Raw genomic sequence first — 19,110 nt, forward strand, 5'->3', positions numbered from 1 at the left:
TGTTGCAGATTTTTGGACGGCTGTTCTCTGAAGACGGAACCATCGGGCACACGCCAAAACCAAGTCTCTGTAGCAAAAGAGATAATGTAAGAAGGCTTTCATTTCTTTTCTCGGCAATGATCTTTAGCGTTACCACTCGCAACAACGCAAGCCGATTTATTTCAGGGTGACATCGCAGCAGAGCCAGTACATCAGGCAGCACCGAGACTGGTTTGTGAGTCGGGAAAAGCTGTAGAAACGTCATCAGGGCCAGCGTGTGAGCCGGGCCGTGTCACCGATAAATCTGTTCAAGTGCGGCTACTAATCCACCACGAAGCATCACAAGCGGATGAAAAGAAAATTCTGTCAACATGTGCTACACAAACAGAGCCTGAATCTGTTTCTTCAGGTATGTCTCCGCATTTGCCGTGAGATAAAAAAAAACTGATTGTTTTGCGGCAAGAGCGAAGCAATGAATAATATAGCAGCAAATCGGAATGTTGTACCGCGTTCGGCTGCCAGCTCACTTTATGATTCCATCTCGCTTCGTTCTACAAAACGCCAGCGTTGGGTGTTGTTAACACGTCTTTATTTACGTTTTTCCTCTTGGAGAGCGGCGTTGAATGATCCGCGTTGGGATGGGGGAGAAAAAAAAAACAGGGCGAACTGAGGAGGAACAATAAATAATGTGCGTTTTGCAAGCGGCTGCCATGGCTGTCACGCCCGAGATGAAGACTGCTACCAGTGTTGGAGCCTCGGGTTCATTCAGGTACTCGTGCAGCGACCGTCATAGCTCGTTGGCGGCCGCTGCGATGCTGCGCCCGTGTTGTATGCGGTCCTGGAAAGAAGGCGGTTGCCATTCAGGGCGATTAAGGCATTGTCTGGGGTCTGCGTTCAGCGAGCAGTCTCAGATGAGGTCTTTGAGGTCCGCCCCAGTGTTGCAGGGGCTGTAGACGTCAACGTCTGAGGTGTCTAGGCCACCAGGGTTAGTGCCCCCTCCTCGACATTTAAGTAGGGGCTCAGCCCCTCTCGGCAGGTTAACTATAACACTGCGGCAGCCATTCGACAAGCGCTATATATACTCTGTGTGTGTGTGTGTGTGGTGTGTGTGTGTGTGTGTGTGTGTGTGTGTGTGTGTGTGTGTGCGTGTGCGTGTGCGTGCATGCGGTTATCGCTATCGCGTCAAACTCTTAAAGGCGAAGAGGGGTGTCGGCGCTTTAGGGGACGAGAGGAGGTATGTCGAAGGTGTTGGATACTGCGAAGAGATCGCTACAACGGTGTAATGTCGTGCTTGGGCTGTTACATCCCTGGGATAGTACCAGTCGCTGTGTGTTTCAATTTCTTCGGGTTCTTTGCACATATGTGTTCCTGTGGTTTCGACGGCGCGGATAGCATTGCGCGAGCTAGTCGTTATTCTTCTGGGACTTTACGTCGCTGTGCCTGTGAAATCAGAACATTTCGTTCTAAGCTGTACCAGGATTTAAGGACAATACGCCTGAAGAGCCCAGATGATTGCTAATTAATCACGTTGCCGGGCTAGTTAGTTCGGAATCATAATTCATATGGCGTAGCACACCACGACAGGGACAGAGAAGAGGGACGCACACACAGAGCGCTAGCTTGCAACTAATGGTTTTATTTGCGATCGCACATGCTTTTTATACAATAACAGTGGATCGATAAAACCGAGAGAACAACATATAAAGATACAGCACAAAGCCTGCGCGTGTCATCACTAATCAAAACAATCAACACTCTCCAGCTTTTGAGGTATAGCTCACCATTTCGAACGTTCGTAAACCAAACAAGAAGATCGGTGTAAACAAATCTGCAACATATAAATTCTCGGTTTTAGTACGTGGTTCATATATACTTTTATTATGACTAAAAAATAGCAATAGTGCTGCATGCGGAGATACAGGCGAGTATTTCTCTTTTCTTTTTTTCATTTTTTTAGCGCATTCATACTTCGGTGACGGCCCAGCCACTGCTTAGGAACGCAAACGCTATCCGGCTACACTGAAACGCGCTATCCGCAACGAACGTTTTCGACACGGTAACACTATTTCCTTAATTCCCGCTATCACGCTAACGCTAAACTAAAATGAGACAATTTTTACACATATTTAGACAGACACCGCGCATGCGTATGAAGCATTCGCAGTGGCGTTTCTCGCCAGTGCGCGTGCATGCGTCATAGTCGTATGATATATCCTCTTTCGGACCCTGAAAAATCGTGAAATCTTCCGGACTGTAACACCTCGCTGCATTGACGCTAGGGAGTTTTAGAATATACGTACGCAAAGCTTTACGTCAGCGTTTGTCGCCACTGTGCATGCGTCGTACGAAATCCTCCTGTGGGCCCCCGTAAAGTGACGGAAATAGCGGGCGACCGCAGCGAATGCTATCTTTGCGTACGTTATTCTAAAACTGCCTAAAGACAGGCAAAGCGTGTGTACGGAAAGAGCGCGTACCCTGTTCTAAAACTGCCTCGTTTTAGAGTAGGATACCCAAAGATAGCGTACGTTTCCTGGGTACCGAAGAGCAGGGGCGTAGCCAGAAATTTTTTTCCGGGGGAGGAGGTTCAACCATACGTTATGTTCGTGCGTGCGTTTTTATGTGTGCGGGTATATATAATCTTCGGGGGGATTTCAACCCCCCCCCCCCCCCCGTGGCCACGCCCCTGCCGAAGAGGATAGCGGATGGGCATGCGGGGTAGTGACAAAAGCGTTTTTTAGTCTGTTCGGTATTCCGGTAATGCAAAGGTATAGCGTAATACCGGATAGCGTGTGCCATTGCTGCCGCCACTTCAAGTGGCACCAGCTATGGAGGATAAAAACAACTAACAGTCGTCCGAGGTTCCAGGATTGCTACTGGCTAAGCCTACAGCATTGATTTTTTTAGTATGGCTCTCGAAAACGGTGCCGAATCGACACGAATGTTTTGTTGTCGATGCTTACGGGCGTGAATATAAAGCAAATAAAAGCGTCAGTTCGGAGCTAAGGAGCTACAGAGCGCACGACGGCCGCTTGCTAGATTCGAGGTGGACGGCAATCGGTTTCGGCGGCGCGGCCATGTTTACCGGGAGGATGCATGCGCAGTTAACACCCATTATTCCGGTCTAAACGCTCTAAACGCTAACGCAAAGTTTTGCGTGCGCTATTCTAAAGCTCCCTGGTGTCGGTGCAGCGACGTTTCTCGGCGGCCGCCACCCGCGACGCTGAACTGCAAAGCGGCGTGCACTTGAACACGGTCCCGCACAAGGAGGTCTCAGCGATCGGCGGCTCAGCGCGCTCTGGTTTTCGCCTATCAAAAGCGGGCAGTAGGCTTCAAGTAGTGCTGCGCCACGCTCGTGCCCAAGCAGGTAACTGAAGGTGATATGTTTGGCGGCCATTAGTCATACTGGCGCATTCGTCGGTGGCCGCCATCTGGCCTTTATTCTTTCCGGATGCTTACCCGCAAAGGCGTTGCGGAAGTCGCGCGAAAGTCAGAATCGTTCATCCACCGATCTCCGCACTTCTATAGAAAAGATGGAAGACCTTTCGCAGCATATTTTGGTGTCGGCAAGTTCAGCGGCGCAGTCAACTTCATCTTACAAAAAGTTATCGCGGTACCCTGCGAGTGTATACGCACTAACGTGTATTGATTTATTTATAGTACCCTCCAGGTATAAATACATTGCAGAGAGGGTGGCGTATGCATAGCAATAAAAAAGTATAAACAATAACCAGTAAAGTCATAGGACGAACCACTACTGATTATGCGGTGAGCGAATGCATTAGTCTCAATGAGACTCGGTCGGGCATTCGTCGTGACTACGTTTCAACCCTTCGTATGATTAAAACGGCGACGTATTAACGAGGTTTGACTGTACGCGGATCACATGCTTGCTGAGGATGGGTGCCTGTCCGATTGAGAGATGGACGCTGGCTTTTTCCTCGTCGATTGCCTTTTACCTTTTGCCCCATGGATGACAAGAAAGTCGGTCTTTTCTGGGGCCAGTGTGAGCCCAATATCTCTGGCGAAGTCATCGATGCTAGTTAGCTGGATTTTCATGTACTCCTATTGCTTTTCAAGGGAACGCACCTTTCGTATAGTCCATATAGCGTCACATCTTCAGCATGAGTAACATTCCCAATGCATTCGATTTCCTCCAGTCTTAAAGGGACACTAAAGAGCAAAACTATTTTTCTCGCATTAGTAAACTAGTCTTCCACGATACCAAAAACACCACGTTTGCTGCGAGAAGACGCTTAATAAGCGAGAAAATGCTGAAAAAGAAAATACAGGTGGCGACGCCACCTTGGAATTCCCGCACCATTTGCCGTGACTTCACATATTTTTTACGGCGCCTGCTTGGGCCTACGTAGTCCCTAATCGGTTAAATCGAAGTATGATGTCCTCTGAGGGGGCCAGAGACTTGACATAACGAGTTTATAGAAATTTCGTCGAGCCAGTGGCGCCAAAATACGTTAAATGCTCTTTAAAATCTTTTACGTCACGAATTCCAAAGTTCGGCGCGAAATTTCAAAATGAAGCTTTGAACTTTGGTTTTCTCCTCTAATAATAAACCTATGGTGGTGAAATAAACTGCACAAGAGTTCTCCGAGCACACTTTATCAATCTAAACCAATTCATTGTTTCTCTTTAGTGTCCCTTTAAAGGAAAATAGGCTTGATGACAAGATTGAATAGCGTAGGGGAGATTACGGTTCCCTGCAAAAGACTAAGCCGGTTGTGAAGATAACACTAAACGCAAAAAATGAGCGCCACAACTTTGTATTCGGATGGCTTGCCGCGTTTCCTGGCGGCAAGTCCTCGCTACCGTCGACGCTATACCAGGCGCTACCGTAGCGCCTAGACCGTGAAAGGTTGCTTTAAAACGTCGTCTCCCGCTCGGCCATCATCCCTGACACGGGTTCTTTGCGTGGCAACAGTTGTCTGTGGAAAACACGACCGGCGGGGACGCCAGCCAGCCCGAAGATGTGGTTTGGCGCGAAGCGCTGAAGCAGAAGAAACGTCCGCACTCAACGAGTACTCTCAACACACTCTTTTATTTACACGTCGCCTGGCTAAAACAGGAATGCCAGAGCGGCGCGCCATGGCATTCGTACAGTGCAATACAGAACCGAAACCGAAACACAACAATGAGCTCGTTCAGATGGCACGGAGGAAGTCAAGTTTAACGCGCAGTCGCATTTTCAGCGCAGCTTAAGAAACTAGGGTCTTTAGAGTTACGTATGTATGCATTTTCTATTAAAGGAACACACCACCTAATGCTTGCCTAGTGATGTTGTGCCTCAGATATGAGTAATGTCTGTTTTTTGATCGACAATGTACACAAGTATGAACCTAGTGAGCCGTTCAAGATGCCTGGCCCTTGGGCAAGTGGTTCAACTTTGGCCGAGTGGCTGAATCGAGTGACGTGCCGACAAACAGAAAGACAGAAAGACAGACCAAAATTTCTCCGTTTAAGTATCCGAAGAAAGACTGTTGTCTTTAAAAGATGTCTGCTGGTTTTTCTGAGAGTTCTGCACTGGTGATGCCTTCTTTCAGTACAACGCGTGCTGCGTACAGATGTCTTGCGCCGGCCCAGAAGGGATCTCATGATACCTCACGCTTTGCTTGAAGTTGTTGTTCCGTTAATCTGTTCACATATTTCCAACCGCTGCTCAAAGGCCAGTTCCCCAGCATTGTTGTATGCATTACCGAAAAAAAAAATGTAACTAAAAATGTTACTCGTTACGCTAACGAAAAAGGAACGCGTTAAAAGTAGGGGTGTGCGAATATTCGAAAGCTTCGAATATTCGTCGGATATTACATTCGAAATATTCGTATTCGATTCGAAAATCGTGTATTCGAAAAGTTTCGAATATTCGATAACTTCGAATATTCGAAAAGGTCGAATATGCGATTCGATTATCATGCATAAAATAACTCGTCTTCCACATTTCTGCTGCGTTCGTATCGCTAAAAACGTTGCCGAGAGGAGCGATAAACATCGTAAGTACACGGAGGCACGATATCTGCCTGCGACGAGGCCCCATTACGTATGATTTATTGCTGGTGCATCTCCGACCTGCAGCGCTGTTGGCGATCATGTAACCGTACATTTTCAATATTATGCGGCCGTAACGTGCCGCACTACCACTCGATCACTATGCGGGACCACTTCTGAAGAAAGACAGTGACCCACGTGACTGGTGGCGGACTGTAGGCACCTTCAGATACCCCATTCTGGCAAAGCTTTGCCCCATGTAACTCCCTATACCAGCCACTTCTGTTCCAAGCGAGCGTGCCTTTTCAGGGGCAGGGGGGGGAGGTGCCTCTGTTACAAGAGAGAGCCTGCTGCCTGATCATGTGGAGCAACTCATATTTCTTCATGATAACATGTAGTCATTACTTGCATTGTGCCGTGATATTTGCTTGTGTTGTGATTTGCATTGTGCTAGCCTGGGCATTGTGTTCTGGAGATAGCAATGTATGTTGTGTTGCCAGTCAGGCTGTTAATGTTTTTGTTTTTTCAAATAGCTACATGTTATATAAAATATCGTTATTGTGGAGGCATTTTTCCTTTGATATTCGATATTCGATTCGATATTCGATGGTGGATATTCGTATTCGATTCGTATTCGAAAAATTTGATATTCGCACACCCCCAGTTAAAAGGTAACGCGTTTCCGTTACCGAAAAAGAGTAACGCACGTTACTTTTGCCGTTACTCCAGGGTCAGAAATTTGAATCAGTGCGCCCTTGCAGCAAACCAGAACGATAATGTTTTTAAAGGAACGTCATATTTATATTTCGCATAACACCTCTAACCGAACGTACGATTTTAGCTGAATTTACCTAGAAAACTTTGCACGAGCGTGCCGGACTCAAGCAATATTATAGCAATCTAATAGGGGTGTGCGAATAGTGAATTTCAGAACCGAATCGAATACGAATCGAATAGTGATGAAACCGAATCGAATACGAATACGAATCGAATATTATTCGAATAGTTTTCGAATAGTAAGGCAGCAATTTTGAATGGAAAGGGATAGAAAAACTTTATTCAGGTTTTGAAAATCACCCTAGAATTGCAAGTTCTATTTAAAACGAGATTCACAAACGTTAACAAGGCACATGACAATTCTATTTAACCAACAAAAACACCACAATACGTATATTGAGGTAATTTTGTATACAGCAGTGATAGTAAAATTACACGGAGCAACACGCAAGGGCTTATATTTACAAAGCACGAAACAAAACTTCAAGTGGGCCACCTACATAATGCAAACTACTCACATGATAAATAACACGGGTTATGTGTGGATTTTCCGTGAACTTCGGTATTGCGAAATCTGCCTTGTACTAAATTTACTTACACAAACTCGTGCTGGTCAAGCTGAAAGCGTCACAAAGCAATTCTGTTTCTCAGAGCGCTTTAGGACAATATCGGTAGTTCCCGTGCAAGAACACTAGTTCCTTAACGTGTTTCGAACTCAGCGACTCTCTTCTGCTGGTAACTGTATTAGAGCGGGCTGAGAAAAGCGTCTCACTAGGCACTTGGGTTGCAGGAGTACCAAGGTAGGGCTTTGCTGCCGTCACCATATTTTTGTACTTTGCCTTACCTACGTTCTGCCACCATTGAAAAGGGTTGTCTTGACGTGGCAGCAGAGGAGCTTCAAGATAACCTGACAATTCCTGCATTAATAGATCAGCACCCTCTTTTTGTCCTGCAGCCAAGCTACTGAAAATTTTCCACAATGGAGAACACTCACTGGCTTGTCCACTTTGGTTGGCACTACAGTCTGCAGGCATCTCCACGTCTGCTGAACGGCAAGACATTTCTTTGAGCACTGAATGCACCAGAGCTCGCACTTCCACTTTTTCTTCGTCACCGTAGCATACATCTTTGAAACGTGGATCAAGCAATGTGGCAAGACAATGGGGCGCAGTAGTGCTTACAGCCGGAAACCTAGCTTTTATCGATTTCAGAAGGTTCTGCGCAAAGTCGTACTCATCACAGTCGCTTGTTTTGTCGCAAAGCAACAGCTTCATGCAGTGAACGAGGGGCACGACCAAAAATAGCGTCGGGTAAGACTCGGCACACGCAGCTGTTGTAGCCTCTTCCACTGGCTGAAGAACTGTCGTCACAAAGGCCGACACTTGACGCCACTCTCCATTTGTCAAGTCTTCAACCGAATCATTTTCGGTCAGGTCGACCGTCACGGCAGTCTTCAGCTTGAGCAGACGAGCTAGCATCGCAAATTCGCTGTTCCATCGCGTTGGAACATCTTGGACGAGCTCAAGTGGAGGGTCAACGGAAAGCTGCTTCTGTATTTCCTGCAGTCTTGCCCTCGCAGTGCTGCTCCGCTTGTAGTAGCCGACGATGGTCCGCGCTTTGGCACACATGTTGGCGAAGCCAATACTTTCTTTCTTGGCATCTTCAACACAAAGTTGTAGAGTATGTGCGAAGCATGAAATGCGAACCCACGGAGCCTGCTGAATAGCGCAAACAAAATTCCTCGCGTTGTCAGTGACAACAAAACATGGAAGGTTGTCACTGATACCCCAGTCCATGAAAATTCCTTGAAGCTGGGAACGCAAGTTGCTTGCTGTGTGGCTCTCACGGTGTGACCGGCACGCAAGCACGAAGTTTTGTGGCTCAAATTCCTCGCTAAGTACATGACAAGTCACAGCTACAAAACTGTCCCCGGCGCGTGATGTCCACCCATCCGTCGTAATTGCAATGGATGCCGCGCAAGTCTTCAAGATTCTTTGCAACTTCTCGTACACGGCATGTCTTGTTGCAGAGTACAATTCTGGCACGACACTCCGGGATAACGTTGTGCGGCTAGGAAATGTGAAATTCGGAACTGCGCACTTCATGAGTGCAATAAAGCCTCGTTCTTCCACTATTGAAAAACTGTGCAGACCAGACGCAATAAATGAGCCAATTTTCATGGTGAGTTCCCGGGAGCGGGTACTGTTGGCGCTTAGCTGCGGAAGAAAACCTAGGCATAGACTCGTCCTTTGCCTACTACCGGCATTTTTTGATGCCGGCGTCGTTGTGGTGGCTGCGATGCGACTGCTGTACTCTTTGTGGGCAGCTGGATGGCGCTTCAGGTGGTTTATCAACGGCATGGTAGTGTTGGTCGGTGTCTTCAAACCGCAGCCACAAGTGCGACACTTTGACGATCCAGTCCCAATTCGGTCAGAAAAGCTCCACACTGAACTTCGTTGCTTCCTCGGGGTCGTCTCTTGTTCGCTACTCATGGTGCGTCACGGTACGAAGCATAAGCAAAAGCGGCTCCATCTGGTGATCAATATGACGCCGATAGTCTCGTAAAAACTACAGCTGCATGAATCTTAGCGAATTAAACAAGAAAAATCACCTCTCGATGTTTCATCGTTTCGTTCCTTTGGTGTTTTGTCGTAGGCGCTGATTACTCGAAAATTATTCGAAAACTATTCGAAAATTATTCGGTATTTCGAATATGCACTATTCGATTCGAGTGCCGAATCGAATAGAACAGTATTCGATTCGTTATTCGCAATTTTCGAATATTCGCACACCCCTACAATCTAATGCTTACTGTAGAGTTGCATGTGATGGCTTCTTCGTGTCACCCAATCGACAGCGCCAAGTTATCAAATAGCGATGCACGAACGCTGCTAAATCAACAAATGCTGATGTTTGCGCTTAGTTGTCGTCCGAGTGCAGGTAGTTGCTAACGCGGCAGCGCGTTTTTCGATCGCGCGTCGCCTTTGCTGCCCGTTTTGTCATAAACGTAGAGGGAGGTAGTTCGCCTGTGTGAACGTAGTACTGACGGTCTAGTCACTGCATGCGGAAAGTCACCGAGAGCGAGCCGCGCATTCAGCTTCATCAACACGCATCCGCCTGTGCTCGGTGCCATTCGGCCTCCGCTTGCCCCTTTTCGTGACGCCGCTTTTCCGCGCGCCATGTCGCGCTGAGCCTGCATGCTTGCAGCCATAGGCGTGCGCAGGGTTCCCCTTCATGGGGGGCGAAGGTTCGTCGCAGCGCCCCCCTCCCAATTATGTCATTGCATGGCGCTGACATTGCGCAACCCCCCCCCCCCAGTCGCAGCGCCCCCCCTCTCTATTATTTCAATGTATGCGGCTGGCTTTGCCCCCCCCCCTTTAGGGGAATAGGGGGGGGCGCCCCCTCGCCCCCCCCCCCCCCCCCCCCCCCGGGCGCACGCCTAGGCTTGCAGCTGTAGCCGAGTCGTATAGAAGGTTGCGCCCAGCCTGGATTCGTCTCGTCGAACAACGCGGACGGCTCTCCTCCGAACACAAGATCATCCGCGTTAATTAGTGTCTTCATATCTCCTATCTTCTTCGCTTGCATGCTACGAAGTGTGCACCATACACACGAACGTTGGGGTTTTCTTCGTCCAAATTCGCACGCCCTGTGCGCGCCAGCCAGGTCCTCCGACGGTTCGCGCTGTGCATTTTATTAGTGCGCTCGCACTGGCCTTAATAATTAACCTCTGGTATTTCAAAGAAGCGCATTCTAGTGGGCTGTTTTTTTCTTCTGCAGCTGTCGATACGATTAGAGCAGCATACAACTGCGCATAGAACCATAGTGCACGAAGAAACTCGCAGATACTACAAGGCAGCGCTGAACAAGGTCTAACTGCTGTTCGCCAATATGGCCGACTCGCTCCGAGCAGTGACGTCAAGTGACGTAGGTGTAAGGCATGTATAGTATTGCCGGGACAACTTGCTGGCAACTACAACTTGTAGAACTTAAGCAACAGCTCTATTTCTAAGCTGTCGTCGGACGGCATGCCTCGCTTTTTAGTTAAAACGTCCGCAGCTACGGTAAATAGGCGCTCGACGTACGCATTAGATGTTACTCGTATTGTCAACAGCTGGCAGGCCGACAGCAGTCCGCGGCTGAGTCATAAGGATAGCTCTGGCAATGCGGCGCCTGCGAGACGAAGGATCTATGTGTAAGACTTCCAGGATAATTGGAATAAACCGTAGCGAGTAACGCGATACCTCACGTTACCAACAAATGTTAGCGTAGTACGTTACCCGTTACGGTTAAGAAATGGTAACTAGTACTTTATTAAATTACCGAAAAAAAGTAAAGCGGTACCGGTAACGGCGTACTTGTAACGCGTTACCGGCAGCACTGCTCCCCAGTATACTTCTAGGATTTCTTTTCGTAAAGAACGCAGTAAACCTCGTAGTGGCTGCGGACGTCCCTTCGCTGGATATTAGAGAGTTTTAGTGCTGGGGACCCCAAGCCACCTGCGTACGCACGCTCTTGCGTTCCTTTGCACTCCCAGCCGCATCCACGGAGAATACAAAAGAGTGCAAGGGCCCGCGCGCCCCCAAGCCCGCGGGAACACAGCAATAAAACTCTCTATTAACGCGATAGTGTTAAAAGAGCTCATTTCGCAGAAATTCCTGCTGTCGGCTGCGGCGTCTTTGGTTGTGAGCGAAAAAGCAGTGACATTGCTCCTGTCTTTTGAAACAGATAGCCAGTTGTGTGAAATGAAGTAAAAAAAATGTAATAACTCAATTACAATGCTAAGAAAATGTAATTGATTAAGGAACTTCTAACGTTCAAGCCGGATTGGTGTCAAGGATAAAAGTATGTGTGGGTGTACTGTGTTGTTTGTGCTCGCTTTAACAGTGGTATGTGAACTGTTGCACATGTTTATATTCGCCCTAATTATCAACCAAAAAGTTGCATGCTTTGAATATTGCCAAAACGACATTGCAGCAGGCTGTTCTTGGAAATCATTTACCATTTTACGCTTATTTTGCAGCCTAATCCATTATAAACTTGGGATTGTGATGGTGATATGACCATTTTTAGACTGCTACATTGCATTGGCTATATTGAAACGTATGGAACTGACTATTCACTTTTTGCACTTCTCGTCTATTGAAACAGGGAAGAAAATAATGCATTTCACTCCAACATTCAAATCTCAATCATCAGCGTGAAGAAATTGCGCTTGTCTCGCAAATCGCTCGTTCAGACTACGTAATTAATAATACATGGTTCTATTTTAACACGGAAAGTGCTTTATGCCGGGGTCCACCAAGATTCCAGTGACGTATTTCCGTCACGGAAATGACAGACAGACAGACAATGAACTTTATTAAGATAGTCCTGAGGAGCACCGCAGCCGTTCAGCGCGGCAGCGCCGTGGGCCGCTCCCACGTGGGGACGGGGAGGCCAAGCCTCACCGCCGCGTCGTGGGCCCTGTGGACGGCCCTTAACTGGTGTAGTAGATTCGAGCTCCTTAGCTCGGAGCACCACCCTTCTTCAGTGAGGCGTTGAGGGCCCCGTAAGGAGGGTCACCGCCAGAGCATGTGATCTAAATTGCTTCTCGCGCCACAATCGGGACAGTCCGGTTCAAAAGCATCCGTGTAAGAACTTAGGGTTGATAGACTACGATAAGACCTGGTCTGCAGCATTCGAAGCGTGGACAGCCTGAGGCCTGGCGAGTTTCTCGTGCGGAAGAGGAAACGTTCGCCTAGACAGCTGGTAGTGCTTAGAAACCTCGTTGAACGTGAATAAAGGATCTCGAAAGACCTCCCGACCAGTCCCCGAGGTACCGCCTCCGTCCAACCCGGCGCGGTGGGTTAGCTCGCGCGCGCGGGTGTGGGCGACCTCGTTGAGGTTAGTCAGAGAGGATAAGTGCGACCCGAGATGAGCCGGAAACCACGTGATGGTGTGTGAGGAAATGACTCTATCACCTAGGATGTGTGCAACCTCGGCGGAAACGGAACCTGATGCAAAGACTCTGACAGCCGCGCGAGAATCGGTGTAGATTTGATGCCTATTCTCGTCAAGTAAAGCGAGAGCCACCGCGGCCTGCTCGGCTCTAGCCGGGGTGGTATTCATGAGAGATGACATCAAAAAAATTTACACGATCAGATGGCAAAGAAAAACACGGTTGGTCCCTCCGTCATAGGAATCGGAATAACACGAAAGTAAAGCTTGCCCTTACAGAAGTAACTGAATGCTTACTGTACATTGATATAAGAAAGTTTGCACAATGTATATTGTTGTCTGGCAGCTAATGGCGCCATTTAACGTGCATGCACCCACTTTGGTGATTGGTGGTACATCTCCATCCCGATGACTAACGTCCCTGCTAAATGATTAAACAAACCTTTGTGGTAGCTGTAGTAGTTAGCGGTGAAAGCGTAATCAGAGAACTAGGTGTGATAGCCAGAAGAGCATCGCATATTGGACGAAGAAATTGGTCGCCATCCCGCGGCATGTTAAAATGTGATTGAACACCACGGCCGGACTAGAGGGAAACGCAAAACGCGTCGTGCCGCCCCGGTAGCCCGGCCGCGATTTTTCTCGGGGCAAGCGCGTGGGCATGGAACGCAGTGTTACAGCTAGGTGAGGCAGGCGCGCGTCGCAGAGCTATTTTTGCTTTGTATTAGCGTGATTCTGAGCGAGGCCGACTCTTTTACGACCATTTACGACGCTTGGGCAAAGGTCGCCACCTAGCGGTGTGTTAAGGCATTGACAAAATTGAACTTCTATTGGAAACGCGCCGAATGGAGCGGACGCGTAACGCGTTGCAGGTGCTAGTCGCGGAGGCCACAGCAATGACGAATTACTTTACCTTACCACTCCCAGAGGTCAACACCATCTAGCCGACCGGGAGAGTGGTAGATATAAAAGGCGCGTTCGTAAAGCCTCCAGAGTCTGTGACCGTGGCGCAGTTCAATAAAGAAAAAAAAAGTGACCGTGGCGCAGTGGATAGCGTGCCCGGCATCTGCTGTTGCGGACCGAGCGGTCGTGGGTTCGATGCCCTTTGACGGTACCTTTTTTTCTTTGCCATCTGATTGTGTATATTTTTTCGACGTCATTTCCGTGACGGAAATACGTCACTGAAGTCTTGGTGGACCCCGGCATAAAACACTTTCGCGTTAAAAAAAGTTCCCTCAAAGGGGCATCGAGCCCATGACCGCTCGGTCCGCAACAATGGATGCCAGGCACGCTATCCACTGCGCCACGGTCACAGGCTCTAGGGGCTTTGCAAACGCGCCTTTTATATCTACCACTCTCCCGGTCGGCGGGGTGGTGTTTCCCTCTGGGAGCGGTAAAGTAATTCGTCATTACTGTGGCCTCCGCGATTAGCACCTGCAACGCGTTACACGTCCGTCCCATTCGGCGCGTCTTCAATAGAAGTTCAATTTTGTCAATGCCTTAACGCACCGCGAGGTGGCGATCTTAGCCCAAGCGTCGTAAAAGTGTCGGCCTCGCTCATAGCATCACGCTATAATCCAAACCACAAATAGCTCTGCGACGCGCGCCTGCCTCACCTGGCTGTAACACCGCGTTCCCCGCTCGCGCGCTCGCCCCGAGAAAAATCGCGGCCGGGCTACCGGGGCGGCACGACGCGCTTTGCGTTTCTCTCTAGTCCGGCCGTGGTGTTCAATGACATTTTAACATGCCGCGGGATGGCGACCAAGTTCTGCGTCCAATATGCGACGCTTTTCTGGCTGTCACACCTCGTTCTCTGATTACGCTTTCACCGTTAACTGCTACAGCTACCACAAGGGTTTGTTTAATCATTTAACATGGACGTTAGTCGTCGGGATGGAGATGTGCCACCAATCATCAAAGTGGGTGCATACACGTTAAACGGTGCCATAGCTGCAAGACATCAATACACATTGTGCGAACTCTCTTATGTCAATGTACAGTAAACATTCATTTACTTCTGTAAGGGCGTGCTTTACTTTCGTGTTATTCCGAATGACGGAGGGATCAACCATGTTTTTTCACATATTGTCTGTGCTGAGGAAACAGTTTTGCAGATAAGTTGACGCAATGCTCTTTAATAGCACTTTGATTTGACATTGCAAGATCTAAATAATGATCCGTAAGGGAGTGTGTAAGTGACTCAGGCATCATCTGGTGAATAAGTAACATTGCGTTCCGTGGTATCATTACGCTTTCATTGAAGCAGCTAGAATACAAACATTAGTGGTAAATGTGTAAACTGTCGCGTTAAATAAAGAAACAGTGCCATATTTAATGGACATTGATCGACTTGTAGTTCTCAACACCAAAAAGCGTGGTGCCATTAAAATCCTTGCAATTTTTTTTTTTCATCACGGTATTCATATTTTTTTCAGTTTCATTAATAAAAACGTCTTTCACTCATACTTTATTTCATATGCTTCATCGTGAGAATATGAAATGGTCCTTTTGCTGTGCAGTGTTTTGTGGATATTTCTATGCAAACAAAAGTCCAGTGAGTACTTTAATGGGCTTATTGGCGCGTATTCAAACACATTTGCCTCTTTAGATATAGCATCGGAATGACATCTAAATCAGCTTTTTTTTGGCACCTGGTGTTGGCATGTATAAAGCATAGCACTTATGTGCTGCAAGATATTTTGATGCCAATGTACTGGGCCGGTGTACTGTTGCATAACAGTAGCTTTGGTTTGATTGAGACAAGGTGATCATCTAATTGACTTATATGATGAGCAACCATTGTGTATTGCCTGCTGCAGCAGTCTAGTTCCAGATAGTGTATGGCATATAATTTGCATCACCTTTGTGTGCTCTCGGTGGATTTGCAGGTTCCTTGTCCGTTGCGTCCCCGGAGCAGTCTTCTTCTTTGGCGTCTGTTCGAGGTCGACTGCATTCCTGCCAGCAGTGCACCTATGTGACCCTGGACAAGTCGACGATGAACAGACACCTTCAGAAACATATGGGCGAGCTCCCCTTTCAGTGCCACATGTGCCCAGCTGCATTCACTGCGGAGTCGAAGCTGGTGACTCACATACGCACTCACACAGGAGAGCGCCCCTTTTCCTGTGTCCACTGCAGTGCATGCTTTACGACGAAATCCCACCTCGTGAGACACATCCACACGCACACAGGAGAGCGCCCCTTTTCCTGTGTGCACTGCAGTGCAACCTTTGCGCAGAAATACCACCTCGTGAGGCACATCCGCAGGCACACGGGAGAGCGTCCCATTACCTGTGCCCACTGCAATGCATCGTTTGTGATGCAAGCCGACCTCGTGCCGCACATGCGCATTCACACAGCACAACCCCTATTCTCCTGTGTCCACTGCAATGCATCCTTTACGCAGAAAAAGAACCTCTTGAAACACGTCCGCAAGCACACAGGAGAGCAATGTTTTTCCTGTGTCCAATGCAATGCATCGTTTGTGACTAAATCCTACCTCGTTGAGCACATGCGCTCTCACACAGGAGAGCGTCCCTTTCTCCTGTGTTCACTGCGATGCATCCTTTTCGCGCAAAGGGAGCCTCGTGACGCACACACGCACTCACACAGAAGAGCGTCCCTTTTCTTGTGTCCATTGCAATGCATCCTTCAAGCAGCAAAAGGTCCTCGAGAGACACGTCCGTGGTCACACAGGAGAGCGTTGCTTTTCCTGTGTCCACTGCAGTGCATCGTTTGTGACTAAATACTACCTCGTTGAGCATATGCGCACTCACACAGGAGAGCGTCCCTTTTCCTGCGTTCACTGCGATGCATCCTTTTCGCGGAAAGGGTGCCTCCTGGTGCACATACACACTCACACAAAAGAGCGTTGCTTCTTCTGTGTCCATTGCGATGCATCCTTTACGCATAAAAAGGCCCTCCAGAGACACGTCCTCACTCACCCGGGAGAGCGTCCCTTCTCCTGTGCCCACTGCAATGCATCCTTTTCACGAAACACATTCTCATACACCACATTTCCCGCCTTCATACAAATGAGAAGACATAAATGTGACGGGCCTATGGCCTTTTCATAAACAAAAGGTGTGGCCGAGAGAGCAGAGTTTGTTCAATAAGTCATTGCGAAAGTTTGGTTTAAAGGGACCCTAAAGGTAAATTAATAACATTTTATGAGAACGTCTAAAACGTCAGTGTTAGCAGCAGTGTTTTACTAATCGAGAAAGTTTAGTGAGTATAGCGCACAATATGTGCCACCAGTGGGACATTTTGAAATGAGCCCGATGACGTCAAGAATCCGGAATACAGTAATCACTAGTACTCAGACTACGTATAAGGAAAAATAACGTTCCGTGCATTACGAAACGCACTAGAATACTGCTTGTGCGTTACTATTTGAGTCATGAAATGAAAGAACCTAACAGCGAAGCTGTTGAGCAAATCGTTCCTTGTGAGTCGATCGGAGAAAGCTATCATCATCTAAATGAGTGTACTCCACTGTGCCGCCTATCAGAACTGTCATCATCATAAGCGGTTATGTGGAGCAGAAATTGGGTAAGTACCGCTACTCGCCACCGGTCCACTAAAAATGAAGAAGGCAGCCGTTAGCCCAAGAAATTGCCGCGATGCGACGGCGGCGAGCCGAAGACCCCGAGTACTTACAACGAGGAAGTAGTAGGGAGCGGGAAAAGCAACGGCGGCTGCGAGAAGACACCGAAGCGATGGAAGGCCTGCGCCAACGACGACGCGCCCGTAGATCTATGAGAAGTGCGAACGCTTGCTTGCAGCGCGAGTTTCTGTCTCTGGAGTTTGGACAACCGTGCCGTGTCTTTGTCTGTTTATGGTTTAACGCAACCTCTCTGCGCTGCGAATCAACGTGGAAACAGTCTAGCTAAAGCGTAGCAACAACCTAGAAGCAACCTAATCAAAATTTGCATCACCTTGCTATGACCTAGAAGCAACCAGATTAGTCTTCAGAATCGTCCAGTTGCTGCTTCAAGCCTTGCGCGGTTTAGTGCGAGCTTCGCCAATTTTCTTTTTGGCGTTACCTTGGAGAACGGCGCGAAAGGTTCAAATTGCTCAATTTTCGCCGCCCGCTCCGCTCACGCTGTCGCGGCTCAGTGACAGTTTCCGCTTGCGTAGTCGCATTTCAAGGGTAGTTTCATTGTCGGAAATTGCTGCGCTTGTCTTGCTGACTCGCGAGATTCGATCGAACTGCAAATTACAGAATGTACCACGTCCATTTAATATGTTCGAATGGCCGAATCGTGTACGCCACTTGACCAAGCGCTGCAGCAACGAAATCGGGGACTTTCCAATGGGTGCCACGCAGGGAACTCCTACGCTCGAAGTGTGCAAATGCCCCACTTTTGCGACAGTGGGATGAACAACAAGAACCCCCACAAAAAATACTTGCATGCTCCCTGCGTTTTCTTGCAGAGGATTACGAAGCCAACCGTAACGTAAGCAAGTCGCGCAACCCGCCCTTCAATGTACTGCATCCGCGCAGCGCTGTTCCGTCAGTCCATGTCAGGCGTGCCCGTGTGAGAGAAATGGAAGAATAAAGAAATGGTTTCAAGCGCAAATCGTACCACAGAAGACGCCGCCTGTTATTTTTGAAGTTATGAAACATCATTTTTGTATTACCTTTCACACCTTGCTGTTGACTTCACGAAGTCTACAACCCACGATGTCTTTGTCTTCAAGCCGTAATCTTCTCCCCAGCTGCAGGCGTCTTGTTTATCAGTGATGTTTGCCCGAAGCGCGTCAACGTCAGGCGATGAGCTGTCATTGTCTTTAACGCATTCGATCGCGCGGCGCGCCGACGTCTCACATGCACTGTTTTCCGTGGCCATAGCCGTACAACACCGGCGTTGCAGGGCTGCGAAATGCGTTGGTAAGAACAGCCGCGAGAAAAATAATAATAATAAAAACAACGCACACTCGAACCCACGGCGATCACGTCTTGCTATAACGCGAGATCACAAGAAACACGTGCGACAACACATATATTCACCTGAAAGCGTGTTCAGCGAAAAAAAAAATAAAAGCAATCAGTCCAACACAACAACGATTATGTTTAAGATAGATTTACCAGCGTAAAAAAAGACGGAGCATTTATGAAGGACACACACACAGCGTTGAACTCGCAACTGATTTATTACTTCGAACGCAGGGCCTTTTTCTAGGCACGCGTCGAAGCAACAGAAAGATAACACGAAGAAAAGAAGCGATGAAAACCACCGTGACAACTGCTTGCCGAAAAGACAATCAGCCGAAGGTAACCGCGCAGTCGAAAATTCTTACGCCACAAAGTACGCCCCCGATATGAAAGTGAAAAGTATAATTGATCCTAAAACCAACCGGCAAACACGTTAAAGCCAGAGAAGCCAAGGCAGCCACACAAGAAAGATAAATATGACCTAA

At 48.2% G+C, this 19,110-nt stretch overlaps 1 long non-coding RNA gene across 1 annotated transcript; it reads left to right on the plus strand.

The window, feature by feature from the left end:
- LOC119383894 (uncharacterized) lies at nt 1–16,844 on the plus strand. The gene is made up of 3 exons (XR_005181784.2): nt 1–86; nt 166–388; nt 15,576–16,844. It is a non-coding gene; the product is annotated as an uncharacterized LOC119383894 (long non-coding RNA).
- The last annotated feature ends 2,266 nt before the right edge of the window (nt 16,845–19,110 follow it).

Source organism: Rhipicephalus sanguineus, chromosome 2 (assembly GCF_013339695.2).
Source record: "Rhipicephalus sanguineus isolate Rsan-2018 chromosome 2, BIME_Rsan_1.4, whole genome shotgun sequence".
Taxonomy (NCBI): Eukaryota; Metazoa; Arthropoda; class Arachnida; order Ixodida; family Ixodidae; genus Rhipicephalus; species Rhipicephalus sanguineus.